The 12,339-nt window shown below is 44.0% G+C and overlaps 1 long non-coding RNA gene across 1 annotated transcript; it reads left to right on the forward strand.

Moving 5' to 3' along the window:
* The first annotated feature begins 4,746 nt into the window (after positions 1-4,746).
* On the forward strand, positions 4,747-6,890 carry LOC122945845. Its single transcript, XR_006391159.1, has 7 exons — positions 4,747-4,965; positions 5,040-5,101; positions 5,178-5,255; positions 5,337-5,417; positions 5,496-5,673; positions 5,897-6,055; positions 6,198-6,890. It is a non-coding gene; the product is annotated as an uncharacterized LOC122945845 (long non-coding RNA).
* Positions 6,891-12,339: the final 5,449 nt, after the last annotated feature.

Consider the following 12,339-nt stretch of genomic DNA (forward strand, 5'->3'; position numbering starts at 1 on the left):
ATTTGTTAATATTAATATTACACCAGGCGATATCACATTCTATTATTTCCATATCTTATATAACTACACAATAAACTGCTTGGAGAATCTCTCTCTCTGAGTAGAAGATACTGTTTATACAGTGAAACAAGTTTGGTGACTAAACCAGAAACATAACAAGTATGGAATTTACTCTGTAGAAAAAAATCACACACAAGCTTACTTTTACAAAGGTCTTACAAAGGGGCATTCCTGTGCAGGTGAGTGGGATGTAAGCATTTGGCCAACCTGAATTACAGACTTCTCTTCAGGGGCCCCATAGCAACCCCAGGTGCTGAAATTACAGTGGTGCTTGAAAGTTTGTTAACCCTTCAGAATTTTCTATATTTCTGCATATATTGACCTAAAACTACCTCAGATTTTTACACAAGTCCTAAATGTTTCGGTAATTGTTGATTAGTCCTGCACATTGGCTTGGAGGAATTTTAGCCTGTTCTTCCGTACAGTTTTATCTCTGATATGTAGGTAGATTTCCTCCCATGAACTGCTAACTTCATAATATTCCTGTTGGATTAAGGTCATGACTTGGGCAATCCAAAATGTATTCTTCTTTAATCATTCTTTGGTAGAACGACTTGTTTGCTTAGGGTATATATCTTGCTGCATGACCCACATTCCCTTAAGATTCATCTAATGGAGTGTGTGTTCTACCAAAGAATAGTTAAAGAAGAATAAAGTTAACTCCTTAAAGGACCAGGCAATTTTTTGCAAATCTGACCAATGTCACTTTAAGTGGTGATAACTTTAAAACACTTTGACTTATCCAGACCATTCTCCAAAAATAGTTATTACTTTACATTACCCATATGTCTACTTCATGTTTGGATCATTTTGGGAATTACATTTTAGTTTTTGGGGATGTTACAGGGCTTAGAAGTTTAGAAGCAAATCTTAAAATTTTTGGGAAATTTTCAAAAACCCAATTTTTAGGGACCAGTTCAGGTCTGAAGTCACTTTGTGAGGCTTACATAATAGAAACCACCCTTCAAGGTATTCAAAAGTGATTTTACAAATGTTGTTAACCCTTTAGATGTTCCACAAGAGTTATTGGCAAATGGAGATAAAATTTCAGAATTTCAATTTTTGGGCAAATTTTCCATTTTAATCCATTTTTTCCTGTAACAAAGCAAGGGTTAATAGCCAAACAAAATGCTAGATTTATTGCCCGATTCTGTAGTTTGCTGAAACACCCCATATGTGGCCGTAAACTACTGTACGGGCACACGGTAGGGTGTAGAGGGAAAGGTGCGGCGTGTGGTTTTTGGAAGGCAGATTTTGCTGGACTGGTTTATTTACACTATGTCCCATTTGAAAACCACTTTAAGCACCCCTAGAGTAGAAACTCCATAAAAGCATTTCATCGCTTGCTATTACAATTTTTGTAATGTAAGGTGACAAAAAAAATACTTTTTTTGCACCGTTGTTATTTAATTTTTTTGACAAGCAGATTCTTACGGACACGTCGATACCTAATATGTATCCTTTTTTTATTTATTTTAGTTTAATTAAATAATATTTAATTTTTTTTATTTTTTTATTTTTAGTGTCTCAAGTCTGAGAACCATAGTTTTTTATCCGATTGTCAGTGGCTAAATTGGGGAAGGGGAACATAAATTTAGTACTCCATGGAAGTGTGGTACTCCCTGAAACAATCAATAATGCAGAGGCCCGGATGATCAGGGCACGTGTCACACTGAGTAGTGGTGTCCTTCTGTATCCCCCTCCTGTGACACACTCTGCACCTTTTTTGGGTCCGTCCCTTCTTTCCAGTATGGGGGACCACACCTGGAAAGTGTTGGCCAGGGACGATCCGGGCGCCTCCTGTTCCTGAGGTGCTCCAGCCTGCTCTTTCCTGGTCCAAAAAGATCAGGTCCTTGAGGACTGCCTCATAGAACTGAAGGAATGTCCCTGTGTTGCCAGCGCTCCGGGACAGCACAAAAGAGCTGTACAAGGGAACCTGTACCAAGTAGACCGCAACTTTTTTGTACCATGCCCGGGTTTTGCGCATGGCATTATATGGCTCGAGGACTTGATCCGAGAGATCAACTCCCCCCATATACCAATTGTAGTCGACGATACACACGGGCTTGAGGACCGTTGCCGTGGTACCTTGCACAGGGACAGGGGTGATGCCGTTACCATGAATTGTGGACAGTACAAGGACATCCCTCTTGTCCTTATATCTGACCAGCAACAGGTTTCCACTGGTAAGGGCACGGGTCTCACCCCTGGGGATAGGTACCTGGAGGGGGTGGGTAGGGTGGCCGCATTGATTTTTCCGCACGGTCCCACAAGCGGACGTGGATCAGGCAGAGAGGGACTGGAACAAGGGGATACTAGTATAAAAGTGATCCAAGGACAGGTGGAAACGCGTATCTAGCAGTGGGTGCATAAGGTCCCACACAAGTTTCCTGCTAACACCCAGAATGAGGGGGGGATTCTGGGGGTTCAATACGGGAATCTCGCCCCTCGTACACACAAAACTTGTAAGTGTACCCTGAGGTACACTCACAAAGTTTGTACAGCTTTACGCCATACCTCGCCCGCTTAGAGGGAACATACTGGTTGAAAATGAGTCTCCCCTTGAAAGCAATGAAAGACTCATCAACCACGACCTCCCTTCCAGGTACATAGGCCTGTACAAATTTGGCCCCAAAGTGATCAATGACCGGCCTGATTTTGTGCAGGCGGTCATAGGCAGTCATCTTGCTGCATTAACTGCATAATGCAGGCATTTCCGGATGGCCTCAAACCGGGAGCGTGTCATGGCTGTACTGTAAAGTAGTGTCTGGTAGAGGACGTCCCCACTCCAGTAATGCCTGACACTAGGTTTCTTGACTAGGCCCATGTGCAGCACAAGGCCCCAAATGTCCTCATCTCGGCTGCACTGACCAAAGTCCAGCCACCGGGCCCAGCCAAAAAGGAGCCCGGGTGTTGAGCAACAAACTGTTAGGCATACAGGTTTGTTTGCTCCACCATTAGATTTACAAAGTCGTCACTGAAAAAAAGACTAAAATAGTCGTATTCAGTGAAGCCCACTGTGGAAATCTGGAGTCCTGGTTGGCCTATAAAATCAGGAATCACGGGTTTAAAATGCTCTGAGGTATACCAGAAATACCAGACAAGTTCACTGGCAGGGGGCTCCGCTAGCCTTAACTGGTGGGCCGGAAAACTAGTACGAGCCCCAGAGCTGCTCGTACTAGTGTGGGCCACAGGGTCCCTAGCATGGCTGTCCCCTTGCTCCACCTGGCGGCGTCCCTGCTGCCTTGGGGGCTCATCATCATCGCTAGATGATGAGGACGCGGATGACAAAAGGAAAGTGGGGTCATCCTCGTCCTCACTAGGGCTCTCGGACGTAAGCTGGGCTTATGCCTCCTCGGCCGAGAACATCCGGCGGGCCATAGGGGAGTGTGTGTGTACGTGATAAACTTTATTTGGTGTGCGTGTGTGTGGCGGCACGGGTGTTTGCGAACTTACCCTAAACCTAACAGACAAACTAAAAAAGCTAACAAAAAAAGGCCAAAAAATGTGAAAAATAAAAATAAAAAAATCGCTGATCAACCGTCCGAAGTTGATCAGCGGTGGGGTGTGCGATGCGCTAACAGTGGCCGGATGCTAAGAGTGCCGGCCACAGTCAGCATACGCAGAAAAAATTGAAATTAATGCTTGCACCCCAAAAAAAATTGTGGGGGCAGGGGGGCAAGCTGCAGCACCCCTGGGGGGTCTAGGGCCACACAGCTGTGCTGTGGATCCCAGACACCCGATTTAGGGTGATGCAACAAAAATTGTTTTTTCTCTCTAACTTTTCCTGAATATCCCTGCCTAACCTAACCTTTCCCTAAATACCTGTCACCGCCAGTTCTGTGAGAAGGTCTGGCAGACGTCCTTCTCTATCTCTTGCATGATGTTTTGGTTTCACTTTCTCATCTCCTTTCCTTCTGCCAGGTGTCACTTATTTCGACTAATCGTCTTCCTTTATATTCCCTCCCATACTGCCTCACTATGCGGTTTATACTACTTCCTGGATGAAGTGTTCACTGCTGGAGGCTGCGTCTGCTGTTTGTTCAGATAAGTCTTTTCAGGAGGTGGTGATGGTGAGTACAATAAAGGAATTCAAGAGGGGCCTGGATGTATTTCTGGAGCGTAATAATATATTACAGGCTATAGCTTCTAGAGAGGGGTCGTTGATCCAGGGAGTTATTCTGATTGCCTGATTGGAGTTGGGAAGGAATTTTTTATTCCCCTAAAGTGGGGAAAATTGGCTTCTTCCTCACAGGGTTTTTTGCCTTCCTCTGGATCAACTTGCAGGATAACAGGCTGAACTGGATGGACAAATGTCTTTTTTCGGCCTTATGTACTAGGTTACTCTATTGTGTTTTCTTGCTGGCTTGATTCTAGGTGACCCTGACTCCGTCCGTATTAAGTGCAGGGAGACGGTGGTCGTGTCCCCTTACTATTATAGAGTTTTCAGGTGTCACACAGTCTTAGGTACGTGGGCATGCAATCATCTACCATACAGACCCTTGCATGTGCATAGCAGTCAGGGAGAGCTCTTAGGGTTTTATAGGGCTCATCTATAAGCTCCTTAGTTTGGGATTAAGCCAGTCGCTCATTTTTTTTATATGTTCCAACTATCTGCTAACTTCATCCACTATGTACTTGTACCACCTGTGGGCCCTATGTACTTTTGCATAGGGACTGCAGGTGGTTCAAGTACATAGTGGATGCTAGGGGTAGTAGTCTTACAACATGAATAACACTCCTATAATTTTTTTCTAATGTAGGCCAAAAAATATACAAAGAAAATCCAAGTTCTGAGAAAAAGCCACAAAATAGCCCTACCCGCAAGCCTGCTTGACAGCCTGACGTGCAGAGAAACAGGCCAGCCAGTAATTTTTTTTTTAAGGACTACAAAAATAATGTCCAGTAAGTAATATTTTTGTGGGTTTGTTGTATTATGAATAATTCAAATCTAATTATTATATTTTTTTTTTCTACAGGCACATGATCTTCAACTGAGGCCAGGAGCTCTCCTCCAAGACGGCGTCGTTGACATGATACAGTATGTCAATTTTTGAAGCATTCCCCATTGTAATATTATGACAGGATTGTAAAAATGTTCTTTTTTGATTTCACAGTCATCATCTGTGGAGAAGAGGCTTCCCGGCCCAGAGACGGCAGGAGAAGAGGAAGTCAGTGGTGGAGGACAGCAAGCGGTAGTTTTTTTTAATTTTTAGGTTTATCTCAGAATTATGATTTGTATATTTGTAAATTTTTCTTTTTTTTTTCTGTTACAGTCAGCTCATCCAGTTGACTCCGAGAGAGGTCGTCGAGCCCCAGCCAGAGGAAGTCCGGGAACACGCGGCGGTCGTGGTCGTGTGAGTATTTTCACAAAAAGTCTTTAATTCTAAATCTTTCAAACATTATGTTAAAAAAAGTTTTTTGTTTTATTTTAGCGTTCCCGAGGCTCCACCAGAACGGATGAGGACAACAACCTCATCCAGATGATGGAGGACCGACCACCATTGTGGGACCACGCAGAGCATAATGCATCCCGGCTCCTCTGGCTCTAGATCTGTGAGGCGATAGTGCCAAATTGCGACGACCTCAGTGAAAGTCATCGGGATGAGTGCCGTAAGTATATAGTATTAATTTGTATACTGCTTATGTCTGCTTTTTAGTCAAAATTGGTTTTCTGTCTGGTTGAAGTTGGTCACTGCTACCGATACTTAACATCAATATTTTTTTTATTGTTGTTGTGACAGGTTCAATCAAATAGTAAACCATTTTGATGTCCTAAACAAAAAATGAATTTTAAGAATTCATTTATTTTTTGTTTTCTTTTTCTTATTGACAGGGATGACAATCATGGTGTGGTGGCGGTCAATGAGGTACCGCTAAAAGAAGACTTCAACGAGGAGGTCAAGCGCCCGAGTGGGTCTCGAGGAACACGCAAGCGGCCGTACCATTATGCGGCTGCATTAGGCTTCCTTCGAAGAACCCTACAGCTGCGAAGGTATGATATAATGTTTATACAAATCTAGAATTTTGATCTCCAATATGTATATGGCCCAGACAGACTCATTTGACACTCTCCCCGGGACATCCATATATGGTTCTCTATTTTTACATTAATTTGTTTTTTGTTTCCTTTACAGCACATCAAGCAGTACTCAGGTGCCCGAACCTCCTCGTGAAGGCCTTCCGGAGGCTATCGCACCGGAGACGGTCCCTGAAGAGCCACCCACCGCGGGTCCCTCTGGTCCTACTCCAACAGCTGGTTGGGACCTCAATGTTCCCCTACCTGTGCCCTCTGGCGACTGAATGATGGCCAGTAGGAGCCGTCAGGCGGACTACGAGGATCTCACAAGGCTCGTTTACGAGTCCTTGATGGGATTCACCAATAGAGTTGCCGCTTTGGAGGACACTGTGCGACGTCGCAGTTGGGTCCGGTGCATCACTATGGGTTATGGAATGGTTTATGCCCGACCACCTGTTTGAGGCCTGAAGACAGGTGGACAGTGTCTTGTGGCAAGTACAGCACCGCCCCACATCCTATCTTCCATCCATGCCCTATCCCCCATCCCAACCTCAACAACCCCCTTCCCAAACTACCCATCCCCCTTCCCAACCTCCTCAGTCCCCATCCTAGCCTCCCCATTCCCAATCCGCCGAGCTCTTTACTCAACACTTTTCTCCTCCTCATTACTTTCCTCCCACCAGTTTCAACACTCCCTCTACTCTTGCTCGGCCAACTCCTTCTCCTGCCCCTCCCTCAAGATTGCACACTCCCTCTGTTGTACTTGCCACAACACACACTTATATGTCCACAGGGGCACAAGAACAGGACCGAGGGGGACCAAACCGTGTTCTGCCCTCCACCACCCAACCTTCTACTCCCACTGGGCCTACATATAGGCATTTGTAGTTGTATTTTTCTTGAAAGTTTATTTATATTATTTATAAAAAAATTATATTTTAAAATAAAATATATTTGGTTTTGACAATTTCTTTTTTTAAATAGTGTATACAAAAATTTAACATCTCACATCGCTTTTGAAGCGACCAATACTTGGGTCGCTCCACCAGCGATGGGAAATAACATAAAGTGTATGTAGAACAGGCCTGACCAAATCTCCAAGCGCCCGAGGAACGACACAAGTATGTGTCGCTCCTCTAGCGTGGGGAGATAGAACAATAGTGTGTGTATAACAGGTCTGACCAAATCTCCCAGTGCCAGTGAAGCGACACAAGTATGTGTTGCTCCTCAAGCGTGGGGACATAAATATACGAAAACAAATTAAATGTACGTTGATAAACAATATTTAATGAACAAAAAATCCAATATGCAACAATACACCCCACTGTAACCACCAACTAACAGGCAAACAAACAGAACTTAACGGTTCGAGGAAAATTTATCACAAACTGTTTATACAAAATCGGTCCTGCCAGTCCACCCTTCCTGCATCAGAGCAGAAATAATCCGCAAAACAGTCTCTCATCCGTGCAACTGCTACACTTGACCGTGGTCCAAAACTTTGAATGCTAGCCATCTCGCTGTCCTCCGATTTCTGTTCCAAACTTAGTGGTTCTTTTTTTAAGGAGGTAGTTGTGTAACACAACAGAAGACTTTACCACCTCGTCAACCGTTTCTACTTTCATATGAATGGGTTTAGTGAAAATCCAACATTTTGCCACCAAAATCCCGAATGTGCATTCCACCATACTTCGAGCCCTGGTCAAGCGGTAGTTGAATGTGCATTTTTTTAAAATCTAATCCATGGCTGGAATACGGTTTCAGAAGATTTCCTCACATTTGGAAGGCCTCATTACCAACCAATACAAACGGCATGGGTGGCCATCTGTACCTGCTAGTGGTTGATGCAGAAGAAAATCTAATTGTCTGTTATATAGACTACAGCCCATATAAGAATTTTTAAAAAACCATGGAATCATTTGTGTGGCCGTAGGCCCTACGTTTAATTTTTTAAAACCATGGAATCATTTGTGTGGCCGTAGGCCCTACGTTTAATTTTTTAAAACCATGGAATCATTTGTGTGGCCGTAGGCCCCTACGTTGACGGCAACAAAACGATATTGTGCAACTGCGATGGCCATTAGGATGATAGAGAAATATTTCTTATAGTTGAAAAACTCTGATCCGGTTCCTTGGGGGCTTGATAATCCTAATACGTTTCCCGTCTACCGCACCGATGCAGTTGGGAAACTGACAAACGTCCCAAAATGTTTCTGCTATTTCTGTCCAATGCTGTTGAGTTGGATGTGGGATAAATTCATCATGCAGTTGTTCCCACAAAACACGGCATGTCTCCTTCACAATTATGGAGACAGTTGATATCCCAAGGCGAAATTGAAAATGGAGTGAGGTGAAACTTTCTTCACTTCCCAGAAACCAAAATAATATACAAGGTACATCAATCGGACGCAATTCTTTGGGACATTATGGCCATTCATTTGGTCTGTCAAAATTTTCTCCGGCCTAACACATGTTTTAGAAAATGCAATGATAAAACTGGCTCTACATGGCGAACAATATTGATCACAGTGCTTTCAACATCGTTAATGCCCAATATATGGGTAAAACATTACCATACAAGATGTTCAAGTCAAAATAATAATGCAGAGCCTTATTGGCAGTCGCAATTCTGAGAGATTAAAGAGATTCAATCAGTTATGCAAATACTACAGTGGCTATAAAAGACAACCGACGGTCACTTACCCCTCAGATGCTCCCTCTGAAGATTGCAAAGATAATGCCGGACCATATTCGTTTTAGATCTCAGGATCTAATCCTGGTTTCACGCTGGAGAAGACGTCTTAGAGCCAGACGGCGTCGTAAGCGTCGCTATTGGGTGCATCCAATAACCTCTACAAGAATAAGAAGGGGAGCTTTTGAAACTCTTTTTCCTGAATTGAGGGCGTTCCCATGAATAAATTAGGAAATTTCGGTTCTCAAAGATTTATGGTGTCACTTTAAAACCACAAATATCAACCATAAAAACATTATACTAAAAATAAAGTTAGCAATATATAATAACTATTACAATTTTCTTTACCTTATGGTCAGCAATAGGCGTTCTGCTGGGGAAACACAGCGGCGTAAAGTGGTGTCTTGTCTTTGGATGTGAGGTGACACACGTTGTAAGAGATTCAGGGGTTGGCAGCACTACTCATCCCACTCATTTGGGTACTGACCAGGAAATGGCTTACAAGCCAAATGGTGCGCGCAGATAGGGATCCTGGCTGGGGGTCCCAACTCATCCAGACAATTCAATAATCCGCAGCACTCGCCGGTGAATAATGAAAATAGTGGTGATTTATTCACTCAAGCAGCCAGTATACAGCGACGTTTCGACCTCAGTTGGTCTTTATCAAGCAGTCCAGACTGCTTGATAAAGACCAACTGAGGTCGACACGTTGTAAGAGATCATCAAAACTTTCTACGCTCATCCGTAAGTAATTTTAAAACTTTTCTGGATAATCCCTCAATTCAGGAAAAAGAGTTTCAAAAGCTCCCCTTCTTATTCTTGCAGAGGTTATTGGATGCACCCAATAGCGACGCTTACGACGCCGTCTGGCTCTAAGACGTCTTCTCCCGCATGAAACCAGGATTAGATCCCGAGATCCAAAACGAATATGGTCCGGCATCATCTTTGCAATCTTCAGAGGGAGCATTTGAGGGGTAAGTGACCGTCGGTTGTCTTTTATAGCCACTGTAGTATTTGCATAACTGATTGAATCTCTTTCATCTCTCAAAATTTGAATACCGGATCCGTCTTCCCGTTTAAAAACGGAAGTAAACGGAACAGACGGATCCGCTATTTTGATGACATACGGTTTGACAGATCCGGCATTAATTTCCGGCGACGGAACGACGGATCCGTTGCATGAAAAAATGTCCGGTAATGTGCTTGCCGGATGACTCTGCTGCAAGTGTGAAAGTAGCCTTACTTGTTATGGACCGGCTGATCTTACACAGAAATACAGTATCCTCAGATGCACAAATAACCATAGGCCAAACTGGTGTCTCTTTAGATGTTTCAAGCAATCTTCCTTATCCTTCCCTTTCCTAACTGACTTTAGCTGCCAGATGTGGCGTGTAATACTTTCACTTAAGGCAATGGAATGCAACCATAGGGCGGTTCTCCCCAACTGCAGGCAAACTCCTATCCACGTTTCTGATTTGGGATGTGGAGGTACATAAAGGTGCTTAGGAAACTTTGTGCCATGGTTACCATTACGTGTCCGGCCATTGACAGCTAGAGTGACAGAGGTTGCAATCACAGTGCTAGAAGACGGAAGAGTCTTGGGACTGGATGTGTTAAAAAATTTAAGATCTGCAATAAACAAGTGGTGGATTATCACAATTTCTGTACTTCAGCACACCAGAAAACTAAAACTTGTAAATTTGCATGCATAGTGACCACTCCCTTTACTGGCAGGGACTTTCCTTTACTGAGCCTCCAGGGGAATTTCAGTTTCCTTGTAGCTTCATCAAGCCTGTTCTGTGTTATTCTATGGAATCAGGGGCGACCACAGCCAGCAGAAAGTGTTCATGGAAGAACAGTATATGGGCCCCTTGACCTTAAACAGCTCATTAAATAGCACCCCTTATGTATCTCTAACAATCCACCAGTAATAGTCATCTACAGTGTATGTGAGCACAGTCCCTTACATGCAGTATAATAGTAGGTAGTGGTCCCCTGCCCATAATACCGGATTCCAACAACTCCTTCTTGGTGTGTGATTTTTGTGTCAATAAGTGTATTATATTACGTCAGTCACATGTAAATGCATTATATTACACATCAGTCACAGTCCTTGTTATTTATTGACATCTGTGCACTGGTTATACTGCTGCGTATGTGTGAGCAGAGGATGGAAGTGGTTGTGGGGCTGACTATAGGAATTGTCACAGTGGTTTCCCTTAGACCGTTGCTCCCTAGGGCTGGTCCAGTGAGAGGAGGGTGCACCCTTTCTTCCCTTCAGGCACTACCTGAAGTTGGGACTCCTGCATGATGGCAATTTTGCAGCGTCCCACTACGTGTGTGTGGGCACTGCTTAAGAGCACTTTTTATATTATTACAAGCACTTGGTTGTCAGATCAAGTTAGTGGGAGGAAAGATAGAGTGAAGACTTCGCAACACAGATTAGTGAGTGGAGCCAACTTCGCTAGAAGGTGTTTACTCAGATGTTAGGCGCAGAAGAGCGTTTTCCTTCTGTAGCTGGACTATAGACTTGCATCCCTGACCAGTAGGAGAAGAGTTTGCCTCCCTGGAAAAGAAACAAGCATTTCTAGGAATTCATCGGTGATAAGAGCCATTATTTAGGGCCACAGACACCTTTGCATGGTGGAGGATTTATAGCTTCTGGCAGCCACACCAACCTTCTAAGGGACAGTAGAGTTTTCCTGTCTACCAATGTTTAGCTTGTAGGGAAATCTAAGAAATAGGATCCAAAGCATCTAAAGGAACCAGGTACACCTAACCCACTGCTCCAAAACCAACCAAACACCTGACAAGCCTTAAACAGTGGATTGGTAGTATCGTCTCTGTACCATCTAAAGACTGCATAATTGTACTACAGCAACTAAAAAACCACTAAAGTAAAAGTTGTAAGGTGCATCTTACCACTGTCTACCTCATTATTACTACCTATGGTTGTACCACCATTAACGGTACTGGCGTCACGACAAAATCCATTAAAGGACTCAGTGGCAACAAGCACCCTATAAGCACCCTTAACATCAAGGGCACCTCAACCACCATCTTGGCTGATGCTTCTTACCACAGAGAGTGCCCCGGAGGATTTCGTGCTGGCCACCTCAACACTGTGCTGCCAGCCCACGGAGGCTTTCTGCCAGGGGCGTTGCTAGGGTCTCAAAAGATCCAGGGCACAAGCCCCAATAAATATGCCCCCCCGCACTATGCTGTACTTGCTATACAGCGGCACTTACCTGTCACATCCAGGGCCTTCAGGGGACGTCTCCTCTCTGTCATCATCTTCTCCATTCGGTCTGGACAACTTCTCTCAGCCGCCTCGTCTCTGCAGAGTGTGACACACAGAAATCTTAGCTTCCTCACTTTCTATCATTATCCCCCAACTGGAGTCCCCACAGTGTTATCCTGCTGCTTGCTATGCCAAAACCTCAACCCCCCCCCCCTCATACCCCCAAATACTATCCTAAAGAAACATTACTGCCCCCCATAGTAATAGTGCTCCTCATAGTCCCACCAATAGGAATTCCCTTCTAGAATGCCCTTATTAGTAGCACTG

This window comes from Bufo gargarizans, chromosome 8, assembly GCF_014858855.1.
Source record: "Bufo gargarizans isolate SCDJY-AF-19 chromosome 8, ASM1485885v1, whole genome shotgun sequence".
Classification (NCBI taxonomy): Eukaryota; Metazoa; Chordata; class Amphibia; order Anura; family Bufonidae; genus Bufo; species Bufo gargarizans.